The sequence below is a fragment of the Chlorocebus sabaeus genome, chromosome 20, assembly GCF_047675955.1.
Source record: "Chlorocebus sabaeus isolate Y175 chromosome 20, mChlSab1.0.hap1, whole genome shotgun sequence".
In the NCBI taxonomy this organism is placed as follows: Eukaryota; Metazoa; Chordata; class Mammalia; order Primates; family Cercopithecidae; genus Chlorocebus; species Chlorocebus sabaeus.
The window spans coordinates 41,380,236-41,397,184 of NC_132923.1; positions in this window are offsets into that span (position 1 = coordinate 41,380,236).

Below are 16,949 nucleotides of genomic sequence, written 5' to 3' on the forward strand. Positions count from 1 at the left end.
GGACACATTTAAAGCAGTGTGTAAAGGGAAATTTATAGCACTTGATGCCCTCAAGAGAAAGCAGAAAAGATCTAAAATCAATACCCTAACATCACAATTAACAGAACTAGAGAAGCAAGAATAAACACATTCAAAAGCTAGCAGAAGACAAGAAATAACTAAGATGAGAGCAGAACTGTAGGACCTAGAGACACAAAAAACCCTTAAAAAAATCAATGAATCAAGGAGATGGTTTTTTGAAAAGATCAACAAAATAGATAGACTGCTAGCAAGACTAATAAAGAAGAAAAGAGAGAAAAATCAAATAGGCACAATAAAAAATGATAAAGGGGATATCACCACCAACCCCACAGAAATACAAACTACCATCAGAGAATACTATAAACACCTCTACACACATAAATTAGAAAATCTAGAAGAAATGGACAAATTCCTGGACACATACACCCTCCCAAGACTAAACCAGGAAGAAGTCAAATCTCTGAATAGACCAATAACAGGTTCTGAAATTAAGGCAATAATTAATAGCCTACTAACCAAAAAAAGTCCAGGACCAGATGGATTCACGGCCGAATTCTACCTGAGGTACAAAGAGGAGTTTGTACCATTCCTTATGAAGCTATTCCATTCAATAGAAAAAGAAGGAATCCTCTCTAACTCATTTTATGAGGCCAGCATTATCCTGATACCAAAGCCTGGCAGAGACACAACAAAAAAAGAGAATTATAGGCCAATGTCCCCGATGAACATTGATGCGAAAATCCTCAATAAAATGCTGGCAAACCGAATCCAGCAGCACATCAAAAAGCTTATCCACCACGATTAAGTCGGCTTCATCCCTGGGATGCAATGCTGGTTCAACATATGCAAATCAATAAACGTAATCCATCACATTAACAGAACCAATGACAAAACCACATGATTATCTCAATAGATGTGGAAAACAACTTTGACAAAATTCAACAGTCCTTCATGCTAAAAACTCTGAATAAACTAAGTATTGATGGACTGCATCTCAAAATAAGAACTATTTATGACAAACCCACAGCCAATGTCATACTGAATGGGCAAAAACTGGAAGCATTCCCTGTGAAAACTGGCACAAGACAAGGATGCCCTCTCTCACCACTCCTATTCAACATAGTGTTGGAAGTTCTGGTCAGGGCAATCAGGCAAGAGAAAGAAATAAAGGGTATTCAAATAGAAAAAGAGGAAGTAAAACTGTCCCTGTTTGCAGATGACATGATTGTATATCCAGAAAACCCCATCGTCTCAGCCCCAAATCTCCTTAAACTGATAAGCAACTTTAGCAAAGTCTCAGGATACAAAATCAATGTGCAAAAATCACAAGCATTCCTACACACCAATAACAGACAGAGAGCCAAATCATGAGTGAACTCCCATTCATAATAGCTTCAAAGAGAATAAAATACCTAGGAATCCAACTTACAAGGGATGTGAAGGAACTCTTCAAGGAGAACTACAAACCACTGCTCAACAAAATAAAAGAGGACACAAACAAATGGAAGAACATTCCATGCTCATAGATAGGAAGAATCAATATCATGAAAATGCTATACTACCCAAAGTAATTTATAGATTCAATGCCATCCCCATCAAGCTACCAATGACTTTCTTCACAGAATTGGAAAAAACTACTTTAAATTTCATATGGAACCAAAAAAAAGCCCACATAGCCAAGACAATCCTAAGCCAAAAGAACAAAGCTGGAGGCATCAAGCTACCTGACTCCAAACTATACTACAAGGCTACAGTAACCAAAACAGCATGGTACTGGTTCCAAAACAGATATATAGACCAATGGAACAAAACAGAGGCCTCAGAAATAACACCACACATCTACAACCATCTGATCTTTGACAAACCTGAGAAAAACAAGAAATGGGGAAAGGATTCCCTATTTAATAAATGGTGCTGGGAAAACTGGCTAGCCATATGTAGAAAGCTGAAACTAGATCCCTTCCTTACACCTTATACAAAAATTAACTCAAGATGGATTAAAGATTTAAATGTAAGACCTAAAATCATAAAAACCCTAGAAGAAAACCTAGGCAATACCATTCAGGACATAGGCATGGGCAAAGAGTTCATGATTAAAACACTAAAAGCAATGGCAACAAAAGCCAAAATAGACAAATGGAATCTAATTAAACTAAAGTTTGCACAGCAAAAGAAACTATCAGCAGAGTGAACAGGCAACCTACAGAATGGGAGAAAATTTTTGCAATCTGTCCATCTGACAAACAAAGGGCTAATATCCAGAATCTACAGAGAATTTAATCAAATTTACAAGAATAAAACAATGCCATCAAAAAGTGGGCAAAGGACATGAACAGACACTTCTCAAAAGAAGACATTTATGCAGCCAACAGACTCATGAAAAAATGCTCATCATCACTTGTCATTAGCAAAATGCAAATCAAAACCACAATGAGATACCATCTCACGCCAGTTACAATGGTGATCATTAAAAAGTCAGGAAACAACAAGTGCTGGAGAGGATGTGGAGAAATAGGAACACTTTTACACATTGAGGGGAGTGTAAATTAGTTCAACCATTGTAGAAGACACTGTGGTCATTCCTCAGGGATCTAGAACTAGAAATGCCATTTGACCCAGCAATCCCATTACTGGGTATATACCCAAAGGATTATAAATCATGCTGCTATAAAGACACATGCACACATATGTTTATTGCAGCACTATTCACAATAGCAAAGACTTGGAACCAACCCAAATGTCCATCAGTAATATACTGGATTAAGAAAATGTGGCACATATACACCATGGAATACTATGCAGCCTAAAAAAATGGATGAGTTCATGTCCTTTGCAGGGACATGAAGCTGGAAACCATCATTCTCAGCAAATTATCAGAGGACAGAAAACCAAACACTACATGTTTTCACTCATAAGAGGGAGCTGAACAATGAGAACACATGGACACAGGGAGGGGAACATCGCACACTGGAGACTGTCAGGGGTGGTGGGCTGGGGAAGGGATAGCATTAGGAGAAATATCTAATGTAAATGATGAGTTGATGGGTGCAGCAAACCAACGTGGCATATGTATACCTATGTAACAAACCTGTACATTGTGCACATGTACCCCAGAACTTAAAGTATAATTTTTAAAAAGTGCGTGGCAGTTCCCCCCTCACTCTCTCTCTCTCCCGCTCCTCCATGGTATGACGTGCCAGCTTCCCCTTTGCCTTCTGCCATGATTGTAAGTCACCTGAGGCCTCCTAGCCATGCTTCCTGTACAGCCTGTGGAACTGTGAGTCAGTCAAACCTCTTTTCTTCATAAATTACTCGGTCTCAGGTCGTTCTTTATAGCAGTTTGAGAATGGACGAATACATGTTCTTTCCAATCCTTGCTATTCAAATTCTAGTCCAAGGTCCAACAGCATCGGCATCCCCTGGCAGTGTATTACACACACAGATTTCCAGGATCAACCACAGACCTACTGAATGAGAACCTACATTGAATCAACTCCTCAATGCACATTGAGAAGCACTGCAAGTCTGTCACTGCACCTTACTCACTGATGGAGAGAAAGGACAGAAGTAAGGAGAGAGAAGAAAGGAGGCAATCTTATTTTTAAAACTCTTACATTATAGTTGTAAATAAGTATTTTAAGTGTTATTATTTTAGTAAATAAGTACTGATTTTAACAAGTAGTCTGAGACTTCATAAACCAGAAAATATTTTAAAATAAAATTTTAAAAATTTTATGTAGTACATGATATGTTCCTTTTCTATTCATTTGTTCTTCAATATATCATTGTCCCAAAATTTCTCCCAACCAATTTTGTAACCTAAGTACTAGTATGGATAAAGTAGCATATAAAATTATTCTTTCTTTTATTACTTAAGTTGACATAAAAATCAACTTAAGTAATCACATATAATCAGCTTTGACCTAAAGATAAGAGCATTCATATTTTCTCTTGACTAGCTACTCAGCACTGCAGTGTTTACATACTATTTGCCTTCTATTTATGTTTTCAGGGTGTTTCTGTTATCATTGTTGTTGTTTTTAATATTCTCTACCAGAGCTGAGTGCTAACTTTAATTCATTTTATTTGGTAGGAAATAAGTTGTCAAAAATCAAACTGTGTTAAGTCAATATCCAACTTTATAATTTGAGCTCCCTCAAAGTTGTAAAAAAAAATTTAAGAATCCTCCAAAACTTTTTCAACCTTAGGTAAACTTAAAGAAAAACTAGAGGTCAGAATTATATGTGATAATGAACCTTGTGAAGAAATAATCTGGTTGATGTAAGTACTTTGGGAATTCTAAGTACTGGGTTGGCCCTTATCCTTATTAGCAAATATAAGTGAATGTTTGTAGTGCTCACACACTTGTGGCTTCAAAAACACAATAAACAAAGAGCACAAACCTGGAAGGGTAGAGAACTTCCTTAAATTTAATTGAAGTTCTCCTTAATGTTTGCTGAAGAGCAAGAATTTCTCCAAGTTATTCAACTATTATCTACTCATTTTTACTTGCAAGAAATCAAAAATTATGTGAGGACTAAACAGCTTATAGAACATATTTGTCATAGAAAATTCTATTTTTCATTGAAACTGTTGAATGTTTTTATTTAAATACATATTATGTATTTAATCTTAATCTAGACACTTCTTAATATATAAATTGTTCAGCATTCTAAAAATGAATTCATCTGCTTTGTACAAATTACCCTGCCACAATATTTGGTGTGAAGGGTCTCATTAGTTAGGCTTTGGGCTTAGCTTTCCACTTGCATCCTGCTTAAAATAGAGTGCCCTTAGTAGAGACAATTCCAAACACACCAGAAAGCCTTGTTCTTCCACAGGATCATCACTAGGCAACTGTTATTTATCCTTCACTTATAAAGACTTCCTTTCCAACCTAGATTACTTACCCACAATTAAATAATACTTTTAAACACCAGCTTGAAAAATAATGTGTCCTGGAGGCAGAGAGGTTAATAAGTCGACACATAAAGCAAGTGTTTCAAATGTATTTTAGGACAAAATTTTATAGTCAATATTCTAAAGTCACGGAGGATTGTTGGCTCTCCTTTTGGGCAGCGGATCCAGGAAGGACCCAGCAGGGGATTTTGCTCATTGCTTTCCTTCTAAAAGTTCATATTCTTTAGGTCAAGCTATTGTTAGAACCACCATTCGGATCAAACACATTCATATAGTTTTATTTTAAGTCACCTTTTTATTACTATATAACATGCAGAAGTTTGTACAATTAATATGAATTTTCACAAAGTGAACTCACCCATATATCCAGCACAGATCAAGAAACACAACATTGCCAGTGTCCCACAGGTCTCCGTTCTGCCCTCACCCAGTCCTTACTTAGCCTCCACCCCTATCCAAGGTAACTTTTAATATCATAGATTAGTTTTGCCTATTTTTGAACTTTATGTAAATGGAATCATATGGTATTAACTCTTTTGTATCCAGCTTCTTTCCAGCAACAATGACATGAGTTCAAGTGATTCATCAACATTACTGCATGTAACTGTAGTTCATACATTCTCGTCGCTATGTAATATTGAAGAAATATATAACAATTTCTTTTTCTACTCTACTATTGATGATATTTGGGCTGTTTCCAGTTTGGGGCTATCATGAATCATGCAGCTACATATATAGTTTCAAAACAAAAGTAACCTAATCAGTTTAAATAAGAAAAAGTTTGGCAGATACTTTTTTCATCATTAATTTCAACTTAAAAAATGAAGCTGTTGGATTAGATAGAGCAGAGATGAACCTTTAAATCTAACATTCTATACTCCTACAATATCTACATACCATGTCTTTCTTTTCATAAAAAGTAGTCTCTACAGAGCCAGCTCACTAGTTTCCTATTTCTGCTGTAACAAATTACCACAAATTTAGTGGCTTCAAACAACACAAATTGGTTCTCTCATCGTTCTGGAGGTCTGAGGTCCAGAATGGGTCTTATGGACCAAAATCAAAGCGCTGGCAGGGCTGCATTCCTTCTCGAAGCTCTCGCAGAGAATCTGTGTCTTGCCTTTCCCAGCCTGTAGAGGCTGCCCACGTTTCTTGTTCCCTGGCCTGGCCTCCAGCCAACAATCCCATCAAACTGACAGCTGCATCTCCAGCCACATCTCCTCTGACTCTCCTGCCTCCCTCCTTCCCTTATAAGGACTCTTGTGATTACACTGGGTCATCCTGGATAGTCCAAGATCATGAAGATCCTTAATCACATCTTCAGGGTCCTTTTTGCCATGTAAAGTAACATATTCACAGATTCCAGGGATTAGGACATGGACATCTTTGGGGGCCATTATTCAGCCCACCACTCCAACCCTCTGAAATTATTCCACTCCCATTCCCCAGTACACTCTGCCCTTGACGCCTCACCACAGTAAAACGGTAACTCAATGTCCTTTTGTTTTGTGATCTCACCTCCCAGACATTTACAATGAAGCTCCTTGAGGAGGGGGACTGGCCAGCTCCATGCTGTTTCCCTACCACCAGCACAATCGCTGATCCTCAGTGTGTATCCAGTAAATGTTGGTTGGTTGAGTGGAGAAGTAGCAGTCCCTACATCCTCATATCTTCTCCCTGATAAGATGAGAAGCAGCAGCATGTGACATTCAGAAACCTGAGACAGCTGCCTGCAAGTACGGTTTTATTCCATATTCTGGTTTTAACCAAAACACTTAAGACCTCTCTGTGCCTCAGTTTCCTCATCTGAAAAATGAGGAATGGCAAAGGTAATATCTAGAGTATCTGGCTAGCATTAATATTCATTTTAAATGGAAACAATGCTTATGATACATTGTAAAGTGAAAAGGTCAGAATTCAAAATTCTGTAGGTTGTATGATTTAAACTGACTATAAAGTTATACACCAAACAAACCTAAGATGTTAACCAAAGGAGAAACTGAGGGTATATGGGGTATACTGGCACTCTGCACTAGCTTCACAATTTTTCTGTAACTTTAAAACTGCTCTAAAATAAAAAGGTTATCTTTTTAAAGTTGCTTGGCAACAAGCCTAGATTATAAACTCCTTGAGGGCAGGCCTCATGTTCTCTCTCATATTTGTTTATATAAAACCTGCAACAATACTTCATACAAAGTGCCCAATAAGCATTGAAATATAAAAAGAAACTGGTTATGTGAATTTCATATTAGCACAGACACAGTCTCTAACACTTTTCTCAGAACTGTGAAATAAGCTTCGCTATATGTAAAAGTAAAGGCCAGCCGGGCTTGATGAAATCACTGGTCATCAAGGAATGAGATCATGGAGTAGGCTGTAAAAAGATGCATCAGAAGAAGTGTGAAAGGGACCAGAAAGGGGACATGTAGTTTGTACAGGCATATTTCATCATTTTTTATATATTTGAAAAATGAAAAAAAATGTATTCATGATTCTCAGTGAGGATAAGGATGGATGTTGAAGGACTGTATATGGTGTTCATATGTACAAGTATGGGCACATATCCAAAACTGGTTGGAAATTTTGATGTTATTTGCATGGATTTTTAAAGTTTGAAAAACATTTGATTATTCAGTTCCCCATTAAAACCACTTTATTATTTAAAAAATTAAGTTACCTATTAAGCATCAATGATTATTAATTTCACTGTCTCCAGATCCACTGATCATCTCTAAACTGCTTGCTACGGTCTGAATGTCAGTGTCCCCCCAAAAAATTCATATGTTGAAATTCTACCCTACAAGGTTGGTAGGATGGGATTAAGAAATAGGGCCTTTGGGAAGTGATGAGGGAGAAGACCTCATGAATAAGATTACTGCTCTTATCAAATAGGCCCAAGGAGGTTCATCCACCCCTTCTGCCATATGAGGATGCAATAAGAAGATATCTTTAATAAACCAGGATATGAAACCTGGAAGCAAGTCTTCACCACACAGTGAATCTGCCAGTCCGTAATCTTGGACTTCGCAACCTCCAGAACTGTGAGAAGTAAATTTCTGTGGTTTATAAACTACTCAGTAGAAAGTTATTTTGTTATAGAAGTCCAAACAAACAGACTAGGACAGTGTTTATATGATCCCAGTCCTAAAGAGTTAGTTTTATAAATGCTTAGGTAATGATTAAAGAATTATGCATAGAAAAAGTTACATTAAGAAGACATCAAACAACTAAGCATTGTCATATTTGTGTGGCAAGACCATGGATCACATTTCTTTCTCTTTTATTCCAGGAGGCAATCTGTATCTCTATGATGAAAATAAAAATAACATTTAAGAAGTATTTAAGAGTCTATATAAAAAGGGTTTTTATAGTTGGCTTGTAATTTGAACAATTAATATTACAAATCTGTGTGCATAATAACATATATAATCAGATTTTTAAAAAGTGTTTAGAAAAGATTTCTTGATTTCTCCTCCATCTCTTCCTTCAAACCTGCTTCTTCCTTAGTTTTCCCTATCTTAGGATCACCATTCTCTCATCTATTCAAGCCAAAATCATAAAAAAATCATCATTTATCAAGCCTTTTCCCTCACTTTCCTGTAAGCAGTTCATCAATAACTACTGTCAACTCTACCTGTAAAATATATCCTGAATCCACCCATTTCTCTTCATCTCTACTGTCACCACTTCAGTGTGAACCAATGTTTTACAAACTGTAAATTGCCACTCATTGCTGAGTTATCAAATCAGTCTTGTGGGTGACAACCAGCATTTCTTTCTTTTACAGTGAAAGAGAACAGAAAAATTCAGAGGGCGTCATTCACGGTAAGGGTATTGTCTCATTAAATTTTTGCTTGTGTATATATGTTTATGGGTGGAGTCACCACACAAAATATGTTTCCTCCTTTGGATTATGGAACAAAATGTTTGAAACCCTAGATTTAGGCCCACATCATTTCTCACTTGGACTGCTTAAAACCTGGAATGTTTATTCTTGGCACAATAAGAAGCCAAATACTTTACAATGGCCTAACAACCCAGCATAGTCTTATGCCTCCTTCCTCTCCGACCACATCTTCATCTCTCATCCTCCTCACTCATGCTCCAGTCACACTACCTGCTTTTCACTGAACACACCAGTCTCCCCACCTCCAGGACACTGTACTTGCTATTTCCTCTGCATAGATTGTTCTTCACAATACTTGCAGATGCCTCCTGCCTGGTCTTAGCACGAGTGACATCTCCACAAAGTAACCTGTTGAAAATGTCCCCAATTTCTATTTTCTTCTATTTATTTCATGTTACTTATTATTATATGGAATTATGTTTATTTCTTTTTTCAGACGTCCTTACTCCCCATCTCTCTTTGCTACAATATTTAAGTTCTAAGAGAGCAAAGTCTTCCTTGTCTGCCTCCTTCACTGATAAATATTCAGAGCCTAAAATAAAGCCTGGTAAATAGTGCATACTGAATAAATATTTACTTTTTATTTTTTATTATTGAATCAATATTTTTTTGATTGACTTCCTGTCTGGTGACATACTAAATGTGAAACATTATGCCACACCTACAGGTTGAAGATGAAAGACACGCTACACAGAATCACCTGATTTGCTTTCCCTTGTTCCTTATCTCTGTCTTAATCCGTTTGGGCTGCTATCATAAACTATCATCAAGTGGGTGCTCATAAATAATAGAAATAAGTAACAGAAATTTTTTGCAGTTCTGGAGGTTGACAAGTCCAACATCAAACCTCTGGCCAATCTGTTGTCTGAGGACTCACTTCCTGGTTCACAGACAGCTGTCTTCTCACTGTAACCCCACAGTGCAGAGGAGTGAGGGATCTCTCTGATACAAACATTCAGTTAATTGCAACCTCTATTCCCTTCCAGAATCTAAGCTCCCTGTGGGCAAAGACCCTGACAGTTTTGTTCACCGTTTATACCCTTTCCCTTGCATGGTGCCTGGTACCTAGAGTGTTAATTTTGTTTTTGTTTTTGTTTTTTTTATTAAGTGAACAAGATCTTGAATTTGTGGTGGCCCCAGTACACATAGTTGAATAATGTTCCAGCAGGTCTCTGTTACCTGGGTTAAGCGTAGAAAATGTAAACATTTAGTTTGATCTAAGGTAAGGATATTTAGGAGTTGAAGCTAATGGCTAGAAAGTCATGAAAGGGGTAGACAATGGAATGTAGACTTCTGGCTTCACTTCTTAAATAAACAGCTTAGATTCCTTTTTTAAAAAAATGGTTCAGGCCAGGTGTGGTTGCTCACACCTGTAATCCCAGCATTTTGGGAGGCCAACGCGGGTGAATCACCTGAGGTCAGGAGTTCAACACCAGCCTGGCCAACACGGTGAAACCCCGTCTCTACTAAAAATACAAAAATGAGTCGGGCGTGGTGGTGGATGCCTGTAATCCCAGCTACTCAGGAGGCTGACGCACAAGATTCACTTGAACCCGGGAGGTGGAGGTTGCAGTGAGCCAAGATCATGCCACTGCACTCCAGCCTGGGTGACAGAGTAAGACTCCATTTAAAAAAAAAAAAGAAAAAGAAAAAGAATGGTTCAAAGTCATATGTTTTCATTTAGAGTAGTAATTTTTAAAGAAAAAAATTACAATACTATTACATCTATTTTCTCACTCCATTCTTTAGAATATAAATCCTAATTAGTATTTAGTTTTGCTTACTACAGAGCTTAGGAATCACCTACATTTTTCCCTAGAGCATGCAGATGTCTTACTTTCCTTCATGATATGGTGCCTTAGAACAGGGGTCCCCAAACACCAGGCCAGTTTGTGGCCTGTTGGGAACTGGACCACACAGCAGGAGATGAGCGGTGGGCCAATGAGCATTATCACTTGAGCTCCGTCTCCTGTCAGATCAGCAGGGCATTAGATTCTAATGTGAGCACCAACCCTACTGTGAACTGCGCACGCGAGGGATTTAGGCTGCATGCTCCTTATGAGAATCTAATGCCTGATGATCTCAGGTGGAACAGTTTCATCCTGAAACCATCCTCCCTACCCTGTCCCATGGAAAAATTGTCTTCCACGAAATTGGTCCCTGGTGCCAAAAAGGTTGCGAACTGCCACCTCAGAGAGTCAGTTGTAAAAATCAGGAATGGATCTACTACAGATAATTATCACCAATCAGCTAAAGACCAATAATGTTGCAAGAAACAAGTATACCAGCAAAGTCACAGACAATAAACATTGTCATAATAATGTCCCCATCTGATTTCATCCTGGCCTTGACTCTCCACAAAGCCCACCAAATAATCCCAGCAGCATACACCTAGAGTCACAAAGAACACAGAAGTGTTAGAGAAAGTCCTGAACTCATGGCATGTCCTAACACTGAGTCAATCAAGGTAATTGACCCATTAGTGATGGACTGGTTTCTCACAGTAGAGGATTCAGACTGGTCTTGGTGACAGGGGATTAAATAACTTACCATTTACATTTCTGTTAATCATCTATTTTCCTTTCTGATTATTATATTTAATTGTGGGAAACAAAGAAACTGAGTTCTAAATTTGGATACCATGATGAAAATGTTTACATCTTTTAAAGATTAAAACCAGGAAGAATATTACAAAATTCAACTTGGCTGCAAGTACAGTGGGAAAGTACATCATTAAAACTTTATCTCCTTCCCCTAAGAATGTTGAAGCACTCAGCAGATATTTATACTTAGCCTTTTTGGCTAGGTTCATTGATTGCAACTGATACTGTCTCCTCTTGCAAGTGAGGCAGATGGAGTCATAAACAAGTGGCCTCATTCAAGGGCATACAGTCACAATCAAAATTGGAATTTAGACCACCTCCAAAAACTTACACACTTGAAACTAGTATTCTGGAATTGCTGTCTGATAGGAATTTGCTCATACCCTACCATACCCTGGGCTACATGCCCTAACCTTGATTCTAATTACCATTTTTGTTTTTGTTGTTGTTGTTGTTTTGAGATGGAGTCTCACTCTGTTGCCCAGGCTGGAATGCAGTGGTGTGATCTCGGCTCACTGCAACCTCTGCCTCCTGGGTTCAAGCAATTCTCCTGCCTCAGCCTCCCGAATAGCTGGGATTACAGGTGCATGATGCCACACCCGGCTAATTTCTTGTGTTTTACTAGAGACAGGGTTTCACCGTGTTGCCCAGGCTGGTCGTGAACTCCTGAGCTCAGGCAATTCGCCTGCCTCAGCCTCCCAAAGTGCTGGTATTACAGGCATGAGCCACCGTGCCCAGCCCATAATTACTGAATGATGGAATCTTAAAGAAAAGTGGCCTTCAATTCAACCTGTTCAACTTCTCACTTTCCAGATCAAAAAACAAAAGCCAGTAAGGTGACAGCACTTGCCTAAAACGCTTACTAGGAGGTAATAGGGCCAGAACTGGAATCCAAGTTTCTGGAGTCCCAGATGAAAAGATTTTCTATGTGTTATCCAAAATATCAAAGTCTGTTCTAAAGCCTGTAGTGGGCTCTGCACCGACTAGTTGCCCCATTCAATGGGGGTGGGAGGAACTAATTTCTTTGACCTCTCAGCTGAGAGAAAACACAGCAGCTTGGCCGTGGCCCCACTTATACAGGACAGGAGGTTCTGAGATCCAGGTTGCCAATCAAGAATGAGTTTGTTTATCCTGGTTGTTCCAGGAATTCATGTGACAATTTAACAAGTACTCAGTAAATGTTAACATAATTTAATGAGGGCTTTTTTCTCTCAACTCTATCTGAACATTTTTGTTACATTTTTAGTGAAAAAAAATAAGAATAAATTCCCTTACTATATGGTCTTGAGGATAAATAGAATGCAGATCAGAAAGAAAGGGCCTCTAGGCCAAATCACAGCAAATGCAAGTGCCTGGAGCTGGATGAGCATGGGGGCGACAGTGGCACTCTTCTGGGAGAACTTTCAGGGGTACCGTGAGGTTGAATAGATAAGGTAGGGCCATAGATATCATCAAGAACCTTAGATCTGGCTTAAGGAATTTAGACTTGGGAGTGGAGTACTGGAAGTTTTGAGCAGGACTGTAACAAAAATTTCAGATGGATTCTAAAGTGATGACTCCAAAGGTAGCATGTACGATGGAGGGGAGAGTGTGGATTTGAAGGCCAATTAAAAGACTGCATGGGGCCAGGCGCAGTGGCTCACACCTGTAATCCCAGCATTTTGGGAGGCCGAGGCCAGCAGATACTTGAGGGCAGGAGTTTGAGACCAGACTGGCCAACATGACAAAGCCCCATCTCTACTAAAAATAACAAAAATTAGCTGGGTGTGGTGGCGCATGCCTGTAGTTCCAGCTACTTGTTGGTTGAGGCAGGAGAATTGCATGAACCCAGGAAGCGGAGATTGCAGTGAGCCGAGACTGTGCCAGTCAACTCCAGCCTGGGAGACAGAGTGAGACCCTGACTCAAACAACAAAAACAAACAAACAAAAAAATAGCATGGCTGTCCAAGAGAGAATGTTTCAAAGTGCCTCTCCATTTCCCCTCTGAATTCCATAAACTGAAACTGGGAGCCTAACACAGTCCCTGCAGCCTCCACCCCTGCTCCAGGATCCACAGCTGCTTCTGCTCCACCCTTTGAGCTTCTGTCCTTTCTTGCACCATCCAAAGACCACCTCACGCAGGGAGCCAATCCCACTGCAAGGCTGGGGTCTCCCCACTCCACAGTAGCCTCTAGCTAGGAGACTTCAGAGAAGAGCCTTATTCTTTAGGCCTCTTACTATCATCTCTGGACCTTTCTCAAGCTCCTTGACTTGACAGGGCTGAGCTGACCCCCTGGGGAACAATGAATCATGGGGTCAGCTCATCGGAACCTGAAAGGGTGGTGAGGAAACCTGGGTCAGTGACCACTCAGGAACCTGAAATATCCACATGCAAGGGATCAAGGCAAGACATTGCATCAGAAATCTGAAAAGTCATGAAAACCACAACTGTGTGGTACTTGGAGAGAGCTTTCTTTTTCTTCCAGATGCTCTCTGGTAGAAACTCTGCACAACACTGGCATTATGTTAAAAGTCTGTCACAGGCTCCACCACACTTCCAATCACTATGCCTTCTCTTTTATCATTCATGGCAAATGACTCCCCACGTTCTGACATCACAACCCAGTGGCATCTGTCCCCTCTCCATTCCACAGCCTTATTCCTGAGTTAGGTTGTTTTTCTAAATCCCTTCACCTCTCTGTCTGATATTTATCAGGTCAGCGTCTTTATTTATCGTCCTTGTCCCAGGCCAGCCATCAGGATTAACTACATTGCGGGTCCTTGGCCAGCTTCTCCATCGCTTAACCTCTTCTGTACTCTCATTCATCTAATTTGACACTGAGAATCTTCCTTGAATGTCATTTAAATCATATTACTAAGCCTTCAAAGTTACACTTGTTCTTTCCTAATTGCCTCGTTTCAAACTAAAGCTCTCGCTAATAGGATGGGAGAGTTGGAAGGAACGTCAGAGATTATTTTACAGATAAAAAAACTAAGACTCAGATTAAGATGTTTCTTCATGGTTGCTGTAGGCTTTTAGGCACCTCACTCTTTCCAAATTGCTCTTCTCTAATTGACAATTCAAACAAAATTCTACCCTCTTGCCCCTCATCCATTCATACATCCTTTCTGTCCACAACAGTGTACTTTATATATGTATTTACATATGCATATATATGTACTTTAGATATGTATGTACCCACCTACATACATCTAGAGAAGCATATGTAATGAATATGTATGTATTCCATTTTAACACAGAAAAGTCATAAAACTTTTCTTTATCCTTAGAGACAGGGTCTTGCTATGTAGCTCAGGCTGAACTGAAACTCCTGGGCTCAAGTGATGCTCGGACCTCAGCCTCCCCAAGTAACAGGGACTACAGGCACGTGCTACCATGCCTGTCTCTGAGAAAAGTTGTAACTTCTTATACCGTTGATACCATGTATAGGAATTTTACTATATTCATTTTTTTCCCTGATAAGTTCCTGTCACCCAAAATGCAATATATATAAACATAACATTTTCTTATTTTTTCTGTTCTCTGAAGTCCCTTCCTCTTTCCTTGGTGTCATTCTTTCCAAATTTCCATCTTTCCATCTTTTATCCTCAACAGAAAAACAGCCCATCATCCAGCCTATCATCCCTATTGCCTTTCCTTTTCTGTACAAGTCCCTTTCGAAAGTTCTCCACAGGTAATTTCTGCTGAAATAATCCATGATCTGGTAAGATGACAAGACTAGATACGGTAATTGAATTTAATTGGCGGTAGGTGAAAAGAGAAAGGGACTATGTAGCAATGGCAGGGAGGATCTAGGAGCACTGTGCCAAAAATAACAATGGGCACAGCTACTCAAGCAGAGGGTGGTGTGTACCAGCCTTACCACCCTTAGATGAAGAGTCCAATCTGGGGGGAGCATCTAGGAACATCTGTCAGAAGACCAGTTACTAGCATAGGGAACAGTTACAAATTTGTCACATCACTTGTTTTGTGCATGCGGAAAGACCATCAAAAAGGAGGGAAAGCAGTAAGTAGACTTTTAGAAAAAGACCAGAGGATAGAAGAACAAAACATGGATCATGTTTGAAACGGCCTGAGGTGTGACAGAGACCCCATTTACACTTGCTTCTAGTGGCTCTGAATACTTGTAATATCACCTGTGGCCTATCTCCACTGACAGCTGTGACTGCTATTTTCATTCTGAAATTCAGCTGTTCCTTTGCCAGTCTGGACACAACATTTTAGGCATGTTCTGAAGCATGATTCATAGTACTCTCCATAGGCCAAACCTCTTCAGTATTCTATTTAATTAGTGCTCTGCTTCCTGACCTGCTGGATATTCTCAAACCAAGATGCAGGATTAAGACCACAGGCAATTTGAGAAGGTAGGAATTCCAGCCAAGACATTTGGCAAAAAGCACTAGAGACCACATGAGAGGCCCTAGGGACAAAGGTAAGGAGATTAAAAACACAACTGCCAAAGTTTTACTTAATCTAAAAGAACATATCGATTAGACAGCACCATTCCTTTCATTAACAAGCATGACTAAAATGTTTGCAACTCCTGCTGGTCTGCCACCAAGCTGGGACCTCAGTGGGGAGAGAGGGAGGGAAGGAAATAAGCAAGCTCCACCAGGATCCTGAGGAATAAAAATTTACCTTTAGGATTAAGGTGCTAGAAGAGATTATTTGATTTGCAGAACATAATTTTATCATTAATCTATTCATTAATTACTATTAAAGTATACACCTTGCAGACAAACTTTTGCACTAAATAATTGTGATTTTATTTTTTTTTTCCACAAAATACAAAGCTTTGCACCACATTGTGGTAGTGTTCTAGCACAAGAAAATCCCAAGGTTTTCATGGAGGGGAAGGGGAGAGGGGGGTGATTTACAGGGTGTTCATTTTATCATTCTTAAAATGTTAACTAAAAATTTCATGACAAAGTATGTCAACCTTGTATAACATGCAGATTATTGCTTAGAACTTGCATATACTTTAAAATGGCACACATAAAGTACACAAACATTTCAAAATTTTAATGGCAATAACTTAGACATTTATTATCCCTCCAAATAAAACCACCAGGAAACAAAATAAAGAATGCTAAGTTGCTGTTTTAAGTACTGATAAGTCCTAGTAACACTGATTCATAAATTATCTAGTCTTACATTTTGTAAATAAAAGTTCTTCAGCCTTATGGAAATAAATTAGAAGGTATGTTCTCAAAATATTAAGTGTATTTTGACAGACTTCTAAAAATCTTTGACAATTATATATTATACATTCTCAGAAAAAAAGTATATATCTATGTATCTATATATATCACTATAGCTCTATTTACTGCTTTCCAAGTAGCTTTTTCAAATAAAATCTAAAAGTCATTATTATTACAAATTCTAATACCAAAAAATCTCATAACTTATCCTATTTACAAGTTAGTGAGAGTATTATCTACACAAAGTTCCTTAAGTAAAAAGTAGACACAGTCATACCAGAAACAAACCAAACAGG